Source organism: Physeter macrocephalus, chromosome 2, assembly GCF_002837175.3.
Source record: "Physeter macrocephalus isolate SW-GA chromosome 2, ASM283717v5, whole genome shotgun sequence".
NCBI lineage: Eukaryota > Metazoa > Chordata > Mammalia > Artiodactyla > Physeteridae > Physeter > Physeter macrocephalus.
In genome coordinates, this window is record NC_041215.1 from 16,164,861 (window position 1) to 16,184,572 (window position 19,712).

At 40.1% G+C, this 19,712-nt stretch overlaps 2 pseudogenes; one reads left to right on the top strand and one right to left on the bottom strand.

The window, feature by feature from the left end:
* LOC102986655 (zinc finger protein 709-like) overlaps positions 1 to 10,484 on the bottom strand; it is a 35,021-nt pseudogene extending 24,537 nt beyond the window's left edge.
* A 328-nt stretch (positions 10,485 to 10,812) lies between these two features.
* On the top strand, positions 10,813 to 18,166 carry LOC102986945 (ETS domain-containing protein Elk-4-like; annotated as a pseudogene).
* The last annotated feature ends 1,546 nt before the right edge of the window (positions 18,167 to 19,712 follow it).

Below are 19,712 nucleotides of genomic sequence, written 5' to 3' on the forward strand. Positions count from 1 at the left end.
GTGGTTGAGAGTCTGCCTGCCGATGCAGGGGACACAGGTTCGTGCCCCAGTCTGGGAAGATCCCACATGCCGCGGAGCGGCTAGGCCTGTGAGCCATGGCTGCTGAGCCTGCGCATCCGGAGCCTGTGCTCCACAACAGGAGAGGCCACAACAGTGAGAGGCCCGCGTACCGCAAAAAAAAAAAAAAAAAAAGTGATATTCAAATATAGGGTTTATTGACTGCACATGAACTATATTGGAAACACAGAACATTTATATCACATTTAAGAAAATATTTTTTCGGAGACATTTTCTGAGAATAACTAATTTTGAAGACCGGGCTATTTGTTTTTGTTGGCTTCTTTAAAATTTTCGGAATATACCATGATTCTCACAAGACAATGCTTTGAATTGCAGGTGTGACTCACCTTAATTTTCTCCCCTGGTTTTTGTACTGATCTTCAATGTCATGATCTTCCTGTTTTGTTTCTGAAATGCAGAACCAGATAAATGATCCCAAAGTATTAGAAATGATAGAAAAATTATTGGATTTTAGGCCCATGATGAGCTCTGACCATGTCTAGTTTCCTTTCTTTCTTCTTCTCTTTTTTTTCGGGGGGCGGGTGCTGTGCAGTACGGCTTGCAGGATCTTAGTTTCCCGACTAGAGACTGAACTGAGGCCACAACAGTGGTGAAAGTGCCGAGTCCTAACCACTGCACTGCCGGGGATTTCCCTTTGATCCCCACCCCCCCTAGTTTCTTTACCAAAGTTTTCCCTTTCCACATTCCACATCTTTGAACAATATTGACAGGTAAGAAACACTTGTTCTCTAATTGACAAAGGGAGGGAATTTTTCTTTCTTACCTACTGAGACCAGGTTCTGGAAGTTTTCCCGCATCACATCTCTGTAGAGTTTCCTCTGTGAGGAATCCAGTAAAATCCACTCCTCCAGGGTGAAGTTCACAGCCACATCCTCAAAGGCCAATGAGTCCTAAAACACCCAAAATAGGGGCACACTGAGATGCATAAGACTGACAGAACGAGACACCCACACTCGATTTATAGGAAGGTTACATACAATTCTGTTGTTTACAAAGTTATTCTATGACTTGATCATGAGAAACTTATTCTCTGCACTTCCTCAATAATTTAACAGCATCATGAACAAATGGAAATTATTTACACATAACTTCTGTGTTCACAGTATCGCTTATATCACAATAATGGCAGAGCTCAGAGAATGAGAAATACTTTACAAATGAAAGAAACATCATTTTAAGAACAACGATTTCTGTTGAAAAAATTTTCGTCTTATTCTTATGATCCACAAGTTACAGCACTCCATGAGGCAGAGGATCAAGATTGCATGAGGTTTTAATAAATAGACACACAGTGAAGAACGGGAAGCTTTTTTCTAGTCCTATCACCTAACATCAGAGGCCAGGTGATCTGTAGAAATCAAACTTTTAACAAAGCCCAGCTGGCCACACTGTCCCAAAGTCCTCCAGGCCTTTAGAAGAAATCATAATCACACACAGTTGCCGGAATATAAATATTCTTCTGCAGATACACTGCCTTTAAGTTGTATAATGATTAGCACAGACACTGTTTTTCCTTTCTCTCTACATATAATTTGATGCAGGTAGAAAGTTACTTCAAACTTAGAGCTCAGACATGGAGAAGAAGCATTAATATGTTAGACCACAAAATCCCTATACTCAGGTGCCTCAAAGCGCTTCCAGCCAAATTTTAGAACACACAGTGCAATTACATGCCCCAAAATCTCGTTCTCTTCACACTGTAACAGTATACTCTGGGTCTTACTGCCCTCAAGGCACATGTTAAGAGCTACAGTTTACAAGGGAGCTCACCAAAATCCATAACACTTTGATGGTGAATTTTTCCATGATTATAAAATATGTAAGGGTTTCATCATTGGCTTCCTCCAAAAGAACATAAAGTCTCCATCCTGCTATTTCAGGAACAGGAGTTTCCAAGCAGCCACTATTGCTACTGCTAAGTGAAAATCTAGTCTGGGATTTATGAAATTAGAAGTTGTGATTCTCCATCTCACAAGAAGAGAATGAAAAAGCTTGAAATAAACAAGTCCTCCCAGAGCCATGAGAGCACTGACTTCAAAGGGTAAACTGGTGTCCTAAAACTGGGAAAGAGAAAAGAAAGACTTTTAAAAAATATGTCCCAAATATTCTGTTCTTAAGGCCAGTACCCCAAAAAACTGTTTCACTGTAGTCTAACACAAAGACAAAAAGGATCAAAAAAGATAGAACACAGTATCCATGAACCCTGGCATGACCTTCTTTAACAGAAGATTTAAGATACATATAATGAAAATAACTGAAAGAAAAGAGAGACAGAAATAAGTAACGACCACTGAGATGTTCCTAATATTAATGATAGACAACACCCATAGATCCATGAGGCTCAGTGAACAATAAAAATGAAAACACCTAAAATGGAGAACAATGTATATTATATTTAAAGTAGAGAGAAAAACAAAGGCAAAGAGAATATATTGTAAGAAGTCAGAGGTATACTTTAGGTATAGAGAAATAAAGATTAGAATCAAACTGGACTTCTTTTCAGAAAAAATAATAATAATAATAATTATATATACATATATATGAAAGAACTAAGTAGATTGAAATATTTAAAGTTTTGAAATTTAAAATAAAACAGTGTCCTAGAATTCTGTTAGGAAGCACAATTATCCTTAAAAAATAAGAAAAAATAAGGCCATTTTGAGACAAAAATTGATGGAACTTGTCATTAGTATGCCAACTTTGAAAGACATTAAAATTCATCAGAAAGAATGTAAACTATGCAGGGGAATTAAAAGAGGAATAAATAAAGGTAAACATCTTTTATATTTCTTTTATAATAGATGACACTTTGTCTAAAATCATATTAGCAAGAATGACATTGATAATGATAACCTTGTGGATAAGTGAAATAAATGACAGCCATATCAATAGGGACAGAGAAGGGGAAATGGGAATAGTGTGGTATGAGGTACCTGAACAACCAATGAAGAGGTACTGTGTTAAGTTGCAGACTGATGTGGGTTAGTTCTAAATGTATACTGAAAACTCAAGGGCAACCACTAAAAAAGTTCTTTACAAAGGTATAGGCTAAGAATGGAAAAAAGGAAGAATCAGACAAAATGCTCAATTAAATCCAGAGAAGGTAGAAAAAAGAGAAAAGACAAATGAAAAAATAAGGGCAACAAATAAACAGTAAAAAGTGTTAGATATTAATCCAACCGTATTAGTCACCATCTCAATCAACAATGGTCTCAATACAAGTGAAAGAAAATTACAGTAATATCAGATTTACTTATTCATTTTTATTGAAGTACAGATGATTTACAAAGTTGTGTTAGGTTCTGGTGTACAGAAAAGTGATTCATATATGTGTGTATATAAGGTTTTCTACAGGATTTTACAGTACCTGGTGCTATACCATAGGACCTTGTTGTTTATCTATTTTATATATAATAGCTTGTTTCTGCTAATTCCAAACTCCTAATTTATCTCCTCCCCACCCCCTTTCCCCTTTGGTAACCATAACTTTCATTTTGATGTCTGTGAGTCTGTTTTTGTTTTGAAAATAAGTCCATTTGTGACATATTTTAGATATCACATATAAGTGATATCATATGGTATTTCTCTTTCTCCATCTGACTTACTTCATGTAGTATGATAATCTGTACATCTATCCATGTTGCTGCAAATGGCATTATTTCACCTTTAATGGCTGAGTAGTATTCCACTGAATATATATACTACATCTTCTTTATCCATTCATCTGCCAATGGACATGTAAGTTGTTTCCATGTCTTGGTTGTTGTAAATAGTGCTGCTATGAACATTTGGGTGCCTGTATCATTTCGCATTAGAGTTTTCTCTGGATATATACCCAGAGATTGGACTGGGATTGCTGGATGATATGGCAACTCTAGTGTTTTGGGGAACCTCCATACTGTTTTCCAAAGTAGATGCACCAATCTACACTCCTTCCAACAGTATAAAAAGGTTCCGTTTTCTCCACACCCTCTCCAGAATTTGTTATTTTCAGACTTTTAATGATAGCCATTCTGACCAACGTGAGGTGGGTACCTCACTGCAGTTTTGATTTGCATTTCTCTAACAATTAGCAATGTTGAACATCTTTTCATGTGCCTATTGGCCATATGTATGTCTTCTTTGGAGATATGTCTATTTAGGTATTCGGACCATTTTTTATTGGGTTGTCTGTTTTTTGTTATTGGATAGTATGTGCTGTTTGTATATTTTAGAAATTAAGCCCCTGTTGGTTGCATCATTGACAAATATTTTCTCCTAGTATGTAGGTTGTGTTTTCATTTTGTTTATGGTTTCCTTTGCTGTGCAAAAGCTTTTACATTGATTGGGACCCGTTTGTTTATTTTTAATTTTATTTCTATTGCCTTGGGAGACTGACCTGAGAAAACATTGGTATAATTTATATCAGAGAATGTTTTGTCTATGTTCTCTTCTATGAATTTTATGATGTCATGTCTTACATTTAAGTCTTTAAGCCATTTCAAGTATATTTTTGTATATTGTGTGAGGGTGTGTTCTACTTCATTGATTTACATGAGGCAGTCCAACTTTCCCAACACCACTTGCTGAAGAGACTATCTTTTCTCCATTGTATATTCTTGTCTCCTTTGTCAAAGATTAATTGACCATTGGTGTGTGGGTCTATTTCTGTCCTCTCTATTCTGTTCCATTGATTCTATATTTCTGTTTTTGTGGCAGTATCACACTGTTTTGACAACTTTAACTTTGTATTATTGTCTGAAATCTGGGAGGGTTATGCCTTTAGCTTTTTTATTTTTCCTCAGAATTGCTTTGGCAATTCTGGGTCTTTTACAGTTCCATATACCTTTTAGGATTATTTGTTCTAGTTCTGTGAAAAATGTCATGAGTAATTTGATAGGGATCACATTAAACCTGTAGATTGCTTTGGGTACTATGGCCATTTTAACAAAAATAATTCCTCCAATCCAAGCATATGGGTTAGCTTTCCATTTTTTAAAAAATAAATTTATTTATTTATTTATTTTGGGCTGTGTTGGGTCTTCACTGCTGCACGCAGGCTTTCTTTAGTTGTGTCGAGCGGGGGCTACTCTTTGTTGCGGTGTGCAGGCTTCTCAGTGCGGTTGCTTCTCTTGTTGCGGAGCATGGGCTCTAGGCATGCAGGCTCTAGAGTGCAGGCTCAGTAGTTGTGGCTCACGGGCTAAGTTGCTCCACGGCATGTGGGATCTTCCTGGACCAGGGCTTGAACCCGTGTCCCCTGCATTGGCAGGCGGATTCTTAACCATTGCGCCACCAGGGAAGCCCAGCTTTCCATTTTTTGATTCAGTTCAATTTCCTTTATCAATGTTTTATGGTGCTCAACATATCTCTTTCACCTCCTTGGTCAGGTTTATTCCAAAGTATTTTATTTTTTTCGGTGCATGCTGTTTTTTTTTTACTTTCCCTTTCTGATATCGTAATATGTGATTTTTAAAATTACAATTATATGTAGTCTACCAAAAACTCATTTTAAATATGAAGGCACTGGTAGATGAGAAATAAAGCAATGGAGATAAATACACCATGCCAAAACTAACCAAAAGAATGCTGGCACTCGTATATGAATTTTAGACAATGCAGATTTCAGACCAAGGAAAACTCAGGGGTAGAAAGGACTTTACATAATGACAAAAAGGTCCATCCTGCAAGAAGGCATTACAATCCTTCATGTGTACATACATAGCAACAAAGCGGCAAAATACATAAGGCAAGACATGAAGAATGCAGGGAGGAATACATAAATCCATTGTTATAGTCATACATCAACACCCCCTTATCACAAGCTGTGTGTAACAGCAGGCTGAAAATCAGGAAGGACAGACTTGCTTTGAAGAGTACTATGAAATAACTAAATGTAATTGTAATCTAAAGAACAATTTATGCAACAAGAGCAGAATACACATTCTTCTAAAATTCATATGAAACATTCAACCAGACAGAACACTTTCTGGGACATAAAGCATACCTTAACAAATCTGAAAGAAGAAAAATCATACAAACTATGCTCCTAGAACTCAAAGGCATTCATCTAGCAATCAATACAAGCAAGAGATTTGGAAAAAACCCCTAACACACAGAGATTCAACAACATATTTCTAAATAATACATGGGATCAAAGAAGAAGTCTCAAGAGAAATTAAGATTTGTTTTGAGCTAAATTGTGGCATGCAGCAAAAGCAGTGCCTATAGAGAAATTTATGCCATCATCAACTGGGAAAAAACAAAGGTCTGTAAACAACAACACAAGCATCTACCTTAAGAAACAATAAAGAGAAGACCATATAATCACAAAATAAGCAAAATAAAATTATAAAAATCAGAAAGGAAATTAATGTAATTGTGGGTAATTGAAGGAGAAAAAAACTTTTAAGCTAGTTCTTTGACAAGATTAATAACACTGATAAACATCTAATCAATATGCCTGTAAGGGAAGACAGAGGGTAAAAGGAAATATCAGAAAAGAACAAAGGGGGAAATGAAAATTTCAAAGGATTTGGTAAAATACAGCATCCATTTTTAATCACAAACAAGTAATAGAGGGAACTTCTACTTCCTGAAAAAGAACATATTCATGTATCCTATAGGTAAATTCAAATATTTGGTCTCTAGGACATAATTATCTCTGTGAAACATCTTAAAGATTCTCCAACAACAGATAACTCTTGGATTTAAGAAGGCATATCCTGGGCTTCCCTGGTGGCGCAGTGGTTAAGAAGCTACCTGCCAATGCAGGGGACACAGGTTTGAGCCCTGGTCTGGGAAGATCCCACATGTCGTGGAGCAGCTAAACCCATGTGCCACAACTACTGAGCCTGTGCTCTAGAGCCCGTGAGACACAACTACTGAGCCAGCGTGCCACAACTACTGAAACCTGTACGTCTAGAGCCCATGCTCCACAACAAGAGAAGTCACCGCAATGAGAAGGCCATGCACCGCAACGAAGAGTAGCCCCTGCTCTCCACAACTAGGGAGAAGCCCACGCACAGCAACGAAAACCCAAAGCAGCCAAATAAATAAATTAAATAAATAAATTTATTTTTTAAAAAAAGAAGACATATCTCAAGATTGAAAGATAATCAATTGTTTTCCTGTAGACCCACACTGAACTTGGACAAAGAAGGAAAGGCAATTCAAATGAAAAGAAAATCTTTTAAACAAATAGTGCTGGAAATAATGGATATTCACAAACACACACACACAAACAAAGCAAATGTAAACACAGGACTTACACGGTTTACAAAAATAACCTCAAAACACATCACAGATCTAAATGTAAAATGCAAAAGTAATAAACTCCTCGAAAATATCATAGAAGGAAATCTAGGTCACTTTGGGTTTGGTGATGAATTTTCAAATATGACAACAAACACAAGGTCTGTAAAAGAAAAAAAGGATAATTTCACTTCATTAAAATAAAAAACGTCTCCTCTCAGAAAGACAGTGTTAAGGGAATGAAAAGCCAAGTCACAGGATATGAAAAAATATTAATATTTGCAAAACACTTATGTGATAAATAACTGGTGTTCAAAATATCCAGGAACTATTAAAACTAAACAGTAAGAAGACAAATAATCCAATTGAAAATGGGCAAAAGATCTGAACAAACAGCTCCCCAAAAACGATATATAGAAGGGAAATAGGAAATATGAAAACATGCTCAATGTCAAATGTCAGTGGGAAATTGCAAATAAAACAAGCTATCACTACACACCTATTTAATGACTAAAATGCAAAACACCAAATGGATGTGAAGATAATCCTCATTCATTGCTGACGGGAATGGAACTTGGTACCCCTACAAAGGAAGACAGGAGGTTTCTTTCAAAACAAAATATACTCTTAGTGTGTATATTAAGATCCAGCAATCACACTCCATGTTATTTGTCCAAATGAGATCAACTCTTATATTCACACAAAACTCATACACAAATACCTGTAGGGGCTTATTCATAACTGGCATGAGTCAACAGGTAAGCAAGATATCTTGCAAGAGTCAAATAATCAGTGGTATATCCATATGATGAAACAGTGTTCACTAATAAAAAGGAATAAAGTATCAAGCTATGAAAACACATGAAGGAAAGCTCAAAAGTATATTGCTACCGGAAAGAAGCCAATCTGACAAAGCTATATACTGTATGATTACAAGTATAGGAGGGCCTTCAAGTACTTCCCCTCGCAAGCTCAAAGGGGGCCTTAGCCTGAAGACACTGACCTCAGGCTCTGCTCCCAAGTACAGGTGCTCTCCACCACCACTGATACTTTAAATACACCAACCCTGTTTGAACAATTCAGCAAAATCACTCAAACCCAGTGTTTATGTGGAAATGAGAGAAGAAAATTATAAGCCACTTCTACTAGTTCACCAGGAAACCCCAAATATCTATTCCTTTTCAGAAAAAAATGTCAATCAATTACTTCCAAGGCAATTTCATTTACTACATAATTAATCATGCTTGAACTTCTCTTCTACAAGTCTAAATCTTGGAATTTCATTTGAAATCCACCAAAAGTAAAGGAGAGGCCACAAAAACTTAACCACACTCCCTCAGGGATTGAAAAAAAGCCAAAAATTCTTAACAAATGGAATGTAATACTGGAATTTTTTTTCCCCTGAAATTCACCTCTCTTACCTCTTTGGAAATATTTTATATGGGCTTTGAAGCTCTATTTTACACTATTGAAGAAAGAAACTTAAATAAGTGAGTAAATCTTTTGAAGGGGACTAACCTAGGGATGGGCAGGGTAGATCATCCATAAAAGTTAAAAAAAACCCTCCACGAAAAGGACTTCCTATAGGATATCTGTTCCCAGTAAAACATCAGGAGAAGAAAGGACTTCATACAACCTACTTCCAAGTGGTCATTGTCGGCTTCTGCTCATGTAAAATATCCACTGACCACCCCCCGCCCCCCAAAAATATACCATCCACGTCGCTACGGGAATAGGATAAACAATTAAAATATTTGTTTGAAATGCACTGCGGAGACGAATAGATGATAGGTAATTTGAATCGGAGAGGCGAAACTGACTTCGGGAATGAGGGGAGCAATCTGGAAGTTTAATGATTTATTGCCAGCCCTACACAGAGCTCCTGTGGGGTGCTAAGATCTTTGAAATTCTGCTTCCCAAACATTTGGAAAACTCAGAGAAAAAATGAAACCGTGTAAGTCAGATGGGACTTGAACCCACGTGCCGGGACTCGAACCCTGCCTAAACCCAGATTGGGACTTGAACCTATGGTCTTTTAATTAGAATCACTCACCTAGTGTTGGACTTACTGAGGCTCGGGTTCTTTGTGTCACAGCGCAGAAGGAATTCAGCAAGAGGCAAAGAGATAGGTAAGATGTAGATTTATTAATATAGGACGCTTGCAAGAGACGCAAGCAGGCAGGGAGGCTCTGCCCTGAAGATTAAGTGGGCTATATTTTTATACTCAAAGGAAAGTGGAGAAGGGGAAAAAGACTGCCTTCTTCCTCATTCTTCGAGCAGACGTCAGGCTTAGGTCACTAGCTCCTCCTTCGTATGGCACAGGAGAGTGTCTGACCCTATGAGGTCAAACTAGGACTGTCATAGAGTTTATTCAAATCAGGAGAAGGGTGGTAACATACACTAAAGTATGTTGAATCATCTCAGGTCTCCATATAATAAGGGTCTCCTACTTTGGAATGTCACCTTTCCCTTAAATTCCTGTCCTTGGTGTTAAGGATCATTATCTTGCTGAATTCGACCAGCAGAATGCAGGCCTCATTTTTTCTTTCACTTAATGACCTGGGGCATATCTCATGCTTTTATTTATGGCTTTATACTTAAGGAAGGCTGCTTGGTTCCACGACATTTCCGATAGCTTTCTTGAGCGATCAATAAGTTACAGTGGTCTCCCAAAGTTCCCTAGCTTTCCCTCTCTATTTACAATCCCCTACTGGGACTTCTACAACTACCAGTGTAACTATCCTATTCTATCCCTATCAAAACGGGTGCCCCCTGAGGCAGAAAGGAAAGGCTGAGACCTCTCAGACCACAGCTAATCCCACGACCGAACCCTGGAGAGCGAGTCCCGACTGTCATCTGAAGACTGTGCCTGAGGTCACCACACAATCTGGGGGGAAGAAGAGAGGCTGCGGACGCAGAGCAGCCGGGTGAGGCTCCGGGGCCAAAGTTCCTCCAGCGAAGTGACCAGACAGGACGCCTGGGGTCCGAGCTGCCGGGCTAACCCCGCCACTGAGACCCAGAGGGGACTGAGGTCCGAGCAGCGCCCCAGACCCCCGCGTATCCGCAGACTCCGGAGTTGACCGCGAGGTGACCGGGTCAAAAGATGGCCGGTTTTGGCCGGTTGCGACCAGCCCCTTCGCAGCGTCCACAGCCCGGCTCAGCACACTCACCATTTCGAGGTTTCCTGGGTCTGTCTGAGTCCCTCCTAACGACTACAAGGACTAGTGCAGAACACAGGGCAACAGAAGGTACGTGAGAGTAAACAGGTTAGTGAACCGGGAAAGACACACGACCCCCTACGCTGTAGGAGAAGGTAAGGAAGTCCACGCCTGAGCGGGGGACCGCCCCGCCCACCTACCTCAGCGGCCGCCTGGTTGGACAGATCTCAATACCCCGCCCCCTAGTGCCTGAGTGACAACCTGTGGGAGGTGGGATGGGACCTGTCCCCGCCTGGCACGTTTGCTTGGTAAAACAACATTTCCTGGTCTGGGATTGTCTCAGATGTCTTCCGCAGCTCCTCCTGCACTGGGATTCCTGATTCTGTTTCAAGATGCAGCAAGTACAGATAAGAAGATGGCCCATGCCAGTCCTGCCTGGAACAAGAGGGTCTTAGGTCCTCCAGGGGTCAAGGGCTTGGTGTAAGGCTGTGTGGCCAGACACGGAACTGTGCTTCTTGTTAAGAAACGCAGACACTTAAATGTGAATTCACCATCTGTAATAAAGGGGTTGACTCCATTTTCATCTTTCGTCCTTGACAGCGCTGGGCCTTCCAACAATCCCTGCCCCCTTCCCACTTGTTAGGTACTTAAGCTAAAGAATCCCAGAGCACTTGGCTCTGGTAGGAAATTTGAATCAGTCATCCTAGCTGGGTGCCAGGACAAATCTCAGTTAAACCACAGGCTATGATGTGTGTTCATTAACTTCTCAGGTGTACATTTTACACTGGTAGGAAATTTTATAAATAAATAAATAAATTACTAATTTTTATTGGACTATAGCTGATCCACAATGCTGTAGTAGCCTCAGGTGCACAGCAAGGTGAATAAGCCACACATATACATAACACCAACTCTTTTCTTAGATTCCCCTCCTATATAGGCCATGACAGAGTATTGAGTAGAGTTCCCTGCTCTACACAGCAGGTCCCCATCAGTTATCCATTCTACATATAGTAGTGTGTACACGTCAATCCCAACCTCCCAATTTATCCCTCCCTATTTATCCCCTGGTAACCATAAGTGCTTTCTACATCCTCGACTCTACCTCTGTCCTGCAAACAAGTTCATTTGCACCCCCTTTCTAGACTCCGTATATAAGCAACATCACATGACATCCAACCTTCTCTGTCTGACCCACAGCACTCAGCATGACAATCTCCAAGTCCATCCATGTCGCTGCAAATGGCATTATTTTGTTCTTTTGTATGGCTGAGTAATATTCCACTGTATTTATGTACCATATCTTCTTTATCCATTCCTCTGTTGATGGACATTTAGGTTTCTTCCAAGTCCTGGCTATTGTAAATGTAAATAATGCTGCAATGAACATTGGGGTGCATGTATCTTTTCGAATTACGGTTTTCTCTGGATATATGCCTAGGAGTGGAATTGCTGGGTTATATGGTAGTTCTATTTTTAGATTTTTAAGGAACTTCCATACTGTTCTCCATAGTGGCTGTATCAATTTACATTCTCACCAACAGTGTAGGGGGTGTTCCCTTTTCTCCACACCCTCTCCAGCATTTACTGTTTGTAGATTTTTTGATGATGGGCATTCTGACCCATGTGAGGTGATACCTCCTCGTAGTTTTAATGTGCATTTCTCTAATAATTAGTGATGTTGAGCATCTTTTCATGTGCCTTTTGGCCAACTGTATGTCTTCTTTGGAGAAATGTCTATTTAGATCTTCCTCCCATTTTTTGATTGAGTTGTTTGGTTTTTTGATATTGAGCTGTATGTGCTGTTTGTATATTTGGGAGATTAATCCCTTGTTGGTTGCTTCATTTGCAAATCTTTTCTCCCATTCTGAGGGTTATATTCTGTGTTTGTTTATGGTTTCCTTTGCTGTGCAAAACTTTTAAGTTTAACTAGATCCCATTTGTTTATTTTTGTTTTTATTTTCATTACTCTAGGAGGTGGATCAAAAGAGATCTTGCTGAGATTTATGTCAAAAAGTGTTCTGCCTATGAGTTTTACAGTATCCGGCCTTACCTTTAGGTCTTTAATCCATTTTGAGTTTATTTTTATGTACAGTGCTAGGTAGTGTTCTAATTTCATTCTTTTAGATAATTTGGACAATTAATAATTTTGTGCTTCAAAGGAAACTATCAAGAAAGTGGAAATATCCTTTGGAATCCTTGTGTGATATTGCTTGGAATATAAAATTGTATTGATGGTATGAAAAAAAAATGGCAATTCCTCAAAAACTTGCAAATTGAGGGGCTTCCCTGGTGGCGCAGTGGTTGAGAATCTGCCTGCCAATGCAGGGGACACGGGTTCGAGCCCTGGTCTGGGAAGATCCCACATGCCGTGGAGTAGCTGGGCCTGTGAGCCACAACTACTGAGCCTGAGCGCCTGGAGCCTGTGCTCCGCAACAAGAGAGGCCGTGATAGTGAGAGGCCCGCACACCACGATGAAGACTGGCCCCTGCTTGCCTCAACTAGAGAAAGCCCTTGCACAGAAACAAAGACCCAGCACAGCCAAAAATAAATACATAAATAAATTTATTTATTTATTTTTTTAATTGCAAACTGAGTCACTATCTGATCTAGCAATCCTACTTCTGTCAATTGAAGTAGAATTGAAAGCAGTGACTCAAACAGATATGTCAAAACAGATATATATGTTCATTTCACATCATTCATAGTAGCCATAGGTGGAAGCAACTCAAGTGTCCATCAACAGTTGAATAGACAAAAAAAATACGGTGCATACATACATCAGGGTATTATTTAGCTTTAAAAAGAAAGCAAATTTTACTCTTGCTACAACATAGATGAACCTTAGGACATTATGCTAGCTGAAATTAGCCTGACAAAAAAGGTCAAACACTGTATGATTCCATTGGTATGAGGTAACTACAGTAGCTAAATTCCTAGAGACAAAAAGTAGAATGGTTTTCTCCATTGTATATATGTACCACATCTTCTGTATCCATTCACCTGTCGATGGACTTTTAGCTTGCTTCCATGTCATGGCTATTGTAAACAGCACTACAGTGACCAATGGGGTGCACGTATCATTTCAAACCATGGTTTTCTCTGGATATATGCCCAGGAGTGCGATTGCTGGACCATATCATAACTATGTTTTTAGTTTTTTAAGGAACCTCCATACATACTGTTTTCCATAACGGGTACAGCAATTTACATTCCCACCAACAACCCCTTTTCTCCCCACCCTCTCCATCATTCATTGTTTTTTTGTTTTTGTTTGTTTTTTTTCTCTAATGATGGAATACTCTCAAAAGGGAGAGCTTAAAGCACCTTGTGAATTATTTTATTTATTTTTTTTTCAAATTCTTTTCCCATTTAGGTTGTTACATAATATTGAGCAGAGTTCCCTGTGCCATACAGTAGGTCCTTGTTGGTCATCCATTTTATTTATTTATTTTTCAAATATTTATTTATTTGTCTGTGCCCGGTCTTAGTTGTGGTATGCGGGATCTTCAGTTCTGGCATGCGGAATTTTTAGGTGCGGCGTATGAACTCTTAGTTGCGGCATGTGGGATCTAGTTCCCTGACCAGGGATCAAACCCAGGCTTCTTGCACTGGGAGTGTGGAGTCTTAGCCACTGGACCACCAGGGAAGTCCCTGGTTATCCTTTTTAAATATAGTAGTGTGTACATGTAAATCCCAAACTCCCTAAGTATCCCTCCCCCTCTCCCCTTTGGTAACCACAAGTTTGCTCTCTAAGTTTGTGATTCTGTTTGTTTTGTAAATAAGTTCATTTGTATCTTTTTTTTTTTTTTAGATTCCACATATAAGTGATATCATACGATATTTGTCTTTCTCTGACTTACTTCGCTCAGTATGACATCTAGGTCCATCCATGTTGCTACAAATGGCATTATTTCATTCTTTTTAATGGCTGAGTAATATTCCATTGTATATATGTACCACTTCTTTTTACCCATTCATCTGTCATCCATCATTTATTGTCTGTAGACTTTCTGATGGTGGCCATTCTGACTGGTGTGAGGTGATATCTCACTGTAGTGTTTTTTTTTTGTTGTTTTTTTTTTTGTGGTATGCGGGCCTCCCTCTGCTGCGGCCTCTCCCGTTGCGGAGCACAGGCTCCAGACGCGCAGGCCCAGGGGCCATGGCTCACAGGCCCAGCCACTCCGCGGCATGTGGGATCCTCCCAGACCGGGGCGCGAACCCGGTTCCCCTGCATCGGCAGGCGGACGCGCAACCACTGCGCCACCAGGGAAGCCTTCTCACTGTAGTTTTGATTTGCATTTCTCTAATAATTAGCGATGTTAAGCATTTTTTCATGTGTCTCTTGGCCATCTGTATGTCTTCTTTGGAGAAGACCATTTTGGCCATTTTTTGATTGGGTTGTTTGTTTTTTTAATATTGAGCTGTTTGTAGATTTTGGAGATTAATTCCTTTTCGGTCACATCATTTGCAAATATTTCCTCCCATTCTGTGGATTGTCTTTTTGTTTTGTTTATGGTTTCTTTGCTGTGCAAAACTCTTTGCTTACTATAGCCCTCCCAACTTCCTTTTCCCTTCTTTAAAAGAATGCTCCTCTCCTTGCTGCAGGGGAACTTGCATGCCAAGGTAGCTGCCCCAAATTAGAATTCTTTGCTAATCCTGGATAAACACATATTTTGCTGGAGAAATAATTGGCATCCTATTTGTTTATGTCAACATGGGTATAGCGTTTGCTTTTGAAAGATGAAAATAGTTCTGCAGATTGGTTTCCCAATGTCAATGTATTTCATACTACCGAACTATACACTTAAAATGGTGAAAATGTAAATTTTATGGTATGTGTATATTATCAAAATTAAAAGTAAACTTTTAAGGCAAGACAGTGAACACAACCCTTAGAATGGAAGAAAATTTTGCAAATCATATATTTAAAAAAGAACTTATATTGAAAATATCTAGAGACTTCTTATAAGTTAGTTATAAAAAGTCAATTAACTCAATATTAAATGTGACAAGCATCTGAAGTCACATTTTTCCAAGTAAAATATACAAATGTTCAAGGGCATATGAAAAGATTCTGGCCATTATTAGTCATCAAGGAGAGGCAAATCAAAACCACAATGAGATTCCATGTCACAAAAACTAGGATGGCTAAAATCAAAAAGTGAGGTAATAAGTTTTATAGAGGATAGATGGAGAAATTTGAACTCTCATACAGGTTGTAATGAAGACAAAATAGCGAAGCCACTCTGGAAAAAGTTCTGGGAGTTCCTCAAATATTAAACCTAGAGTTATCATATGACCTATCAATCCCACTCCTAGGTATATGCCCAAGAATATGAAACTACATTTTTGGCCAAAACTTATACATGAATTTTAGAGTAATGTGATTCATAGTAGCCAAAAGGTAGAAACATCTAAAGTTCCATTAACAGATGAATAGGTAAACAATGTGTTTTACCCAATCAGTAAAATGTTATTCTGATGTAAAATGAAGGAAATATTGATTTATAATTTTCCCTTGAAAAAACTCATGCTGAGTCAATCAAAAGACCATATACTATAGAATTCTTTTCATATGAAAGACAAGGATGGAGAAAAAGAAAGCACATTAGTGGTTTTCTAAGGCTAGGGATTGGAGGAGGAAGATGGGAAGATTAGCAGTGACAGCTAAAGAGTAGAAGAGTTTCTTTCTGAAGTGAGAAAATCTTCAAAAATTGACTGTGGTGATGAATGCACATATCTACAAATACACTAAAAGCATGAAAATGTATACTTAATGGGTGCCTTCCACAGTATGTGCCATACATTTCAAAAAAGTTGTTCAAATAAATCAATGCATGAAGTGTTTTGCAGTGGAAGAGTTTTGCAATGCAGTCTCCTGGGAGTATAAGAATTTCCAGGTTAATTAATATCCATCACTTCACTTAGTTATCTTTTTTTTTTTTTTTAATTTATTTATTTCGCTGTGCTGGGTCTTAGTTGCAGCATGCGGGATCTTCCATCTTCCTTGCAGCATGAGGGCTCTTTTAGTTCCGGCATGCAAACTCTTAGTTGCAGCATGTGGTATCTATTTCCCTGACCAGGGATGCAAGCCGGGCCCCTGCGTTGGGAGTGCGGAGTTTTACCACTGGACCACCAGGGAAGTCCCAATTATCTTTATTTTTGTTTGTGTGGTCGGAATGCTTAAGATCCACTCTCTTAGCAGGCATGGAGCGACTGGCGACTGGCAGGCCCGGCTGCTGCAACAAATGGCTTGGCTGCCGCCGCCTTCTCCGGCTCCGCCACAGGGGTCACAGTGGCCGCGGTGCTGTCCTCGGGTTTCCAGCGTGAGGAGGTGGCCGGTGGAGAGGGGCATCATGTTTGAGGCAGAGACCCTGAGGCAGCCCCGCAAGTGGCCTCGTTCATTGCTCTTAACAATGCCATCACCCTGTGGCAGTTCCTCCTTCAGCCCCTAAAGGAGGCTCAGAACGATCACATGATCTGCTGGACCTCTAATGAAGGGCAGTTCAAGCATTTGCAGGCAGAAGAGGTGGCTTGTCTCTGAGGGATTCAAAAGAACAAGCCTAACATGAATTATGACAAACACAGCAGATCCCTCAGATACTATTATATGAAGAATATCATTGAAAACGTGAGGGGTCAGAAGTCTGTGTACAAGTTTGTCTCGCACGCAGAGATTCCGAATACGGTTCCTATGCCAGTGGGCAGGCTTGAGGGAGACTGAAGCTTTACGCATCAGTGAATTCAGCCGCGAGAGATCCAAAGATGAGGAGAATGGAGGAAAAAAGAAGCCACCGCAGCCTGGTGCCAAGACCCCTAGCTGCAGTGACTACAGATACTCTGGCTTATATTCTTCATTTACCCTCAGATCTTTGAACTCCTCCAATAGGAAGCTTTTCAAATCTATAAAGGTTGAGAATCCAGCTGGGAAATTGGCAGAGAAAAATTCCCCTCAGGAGCCAACACCATCTGTTACCAAATTTGTAACATCTTCCAAAAAGCCACCAGTTGAACTTCTTGCTGCCACCAGTTCAACTGACCCAAGTATTTCTCCATCTTCCAAAGAAACTACCCAAGCGCTGGAGACTTTGTCTTCCCCCAAACTGCCTTCGCGAGAAGCACCAACTTCTGCATCCAGTGCAACTGCCGGTTTTACCACCACACCTATTTCGTCCATTTGCCCTTTTCAGGAACCTCCTAGAACACCTTCACACCCACTGAGTTCCAACCCAGACATGGACCCAGACATCGACGCAGACATGGAGCCAGGATTCAGCTTTGCCAGAAAAAGACAAAACAAATAATTCATCAAGGTCCAAGAAACCCAAAGGGTTAGAGCTAGCATCATGATCACGGGCTGTGATCCAAGCCCACTGATTATTACGCTAGCATTATTTTCACAGACACCCTTCTTGACTCTGAGTTCCTTGGTCTCCAGTATCCACTTCTGGAGTACTCTCAGCCCTGTTGTTCCCCTAAGTCCAGCCAGACTGCAAGGTACTAACACACTTTTCCAGTTTCCTTCTGTGCTGAACAGTCATGGGCTCTTCACTCTGTCTAACCTGTATGGACCTTCCACCCCTGGCCCATTTTCCACAGATCTACAGAAAACAACCTATGCACTTGTGGAATGGGAGAAACAAGGAATAAACAGAGGCACATTAAACATGAATATATTTAAAGTGTGCGATTGATACTTCCACAATGATGATAATAGTCTATTGTGATTTCTGCCATTCCCCATTAAAATGCTTTTTTTAGGGTTCCCTTAAAAAAAAAGATCCACTCTCTTCATAAATTTCAATTATACAATACAGTATAAGTGTATCAGATCATCATGTTTTAATCTTTAAATGCAGTTTTATTAGTTAGTTATACTTCAATAAACCTGAGGGGAGGCAGGAAGACTTTTAAGGTATTTTCCAATTTTCAGTACAACTTTTTGTTTTTCTTCTGTCAGTGGAAATAGGAATACAATTGCCTTGAATGCTGACATTTCAAGGTTTTCTAGGCACACAGGGAACACTGATCTAAAATAAATTTCCTTCTAGTGTAAAATGTACAGCTGAAAATTTAATGCACACACCTCACAGCTTGTGGTTTGACTGAGATTTGTCCTGGCACCCAGCTAGGGCTGAGTGATTCAGACCTCCTACCAGAGCCAAGTGCTCTGGGATTCTTTAGCTTAAGTACCTAATGAGTGGGGATGGGGAGGGATGGGTGGAAGGCTCAGCGCTGTCAAGGCGCAAAGATGAAACTGGAGCCGGCCTCTTTATTACAAACCGTGAGTTCACATCTAAGTGTCTGCCTTTCTTAACAAGAAGCACAGATCCATGCCAGGCAATCCCAGGCCAGGGAAAAGTTCTGTTACAAACCTTAAGTACCAGGCGGGGACAGATTCAATCCCAGCGGCGCTAAGTGATTCTGCTGAGTCAGGCTTCCTCTCGCAGGTTGTCACTCAGGTACGAGGGGGCGGGGTATTGGGAATCTGTCCAAGCGGGAGGCCGCTGAGGCAGGTGGGTGGGGCGATGCTCCGCACAGGCGTGGATGTCCTCTTTTTCTCCAATTGCGGCTAGACAGAACTTTTCCCTGGCCTGGGATTGCCTGTGTTAAGAGGATGGCCCAGGCCAGTCCTGCCTGGAAGAAGAGGGTCTTATGTCCTCCAGGGATCAAGGGCTTGGGGTAAGGCTGTGTGGCCAGGCATGGAACTGACCCGCAGAATAGCTCTTAGTAGGGCTGGCAAGAACTCATGAAATTTCCAGAGCGCTCCCCGCCTTCCCAAAGTCAGTTTCCCCTCTCCGATTCACATCATCTAACAACTATTCGTCTCCCGTGGTGTATTTTAAACACACCCAGTATTTTCATTGTTTATCCTATTTGCGCAGAGTCGTGGATTGCATTGGGGAGGTGGGCGATCTGTGGATGTTTTACACGAGCGGAAAGCCGAGAATAACCACTTGGAAGTAGGTGTATGAAATCCCTTCTCCTTCCAATTTTTTTTCTTGGAAGAGACATCCTATGGGAAGTCATTTTGTGGAGGTTTTTTTTTTTTTTTTTCAAACTTTTCTGGACGAGCTAACCTGTGACCACTGCCCATCTCTGGGTTAGTACCCTTCAAGATTTACTCACTTATTTAAATTTCTTTTTTCAATAGTCTAAAATGTACGTAATTAATAGAGCTTGAAAGACCGTATAAAATATTTCCAAAGAGGCAAGAAGGGTAAATTTCAGGGGAAAAAA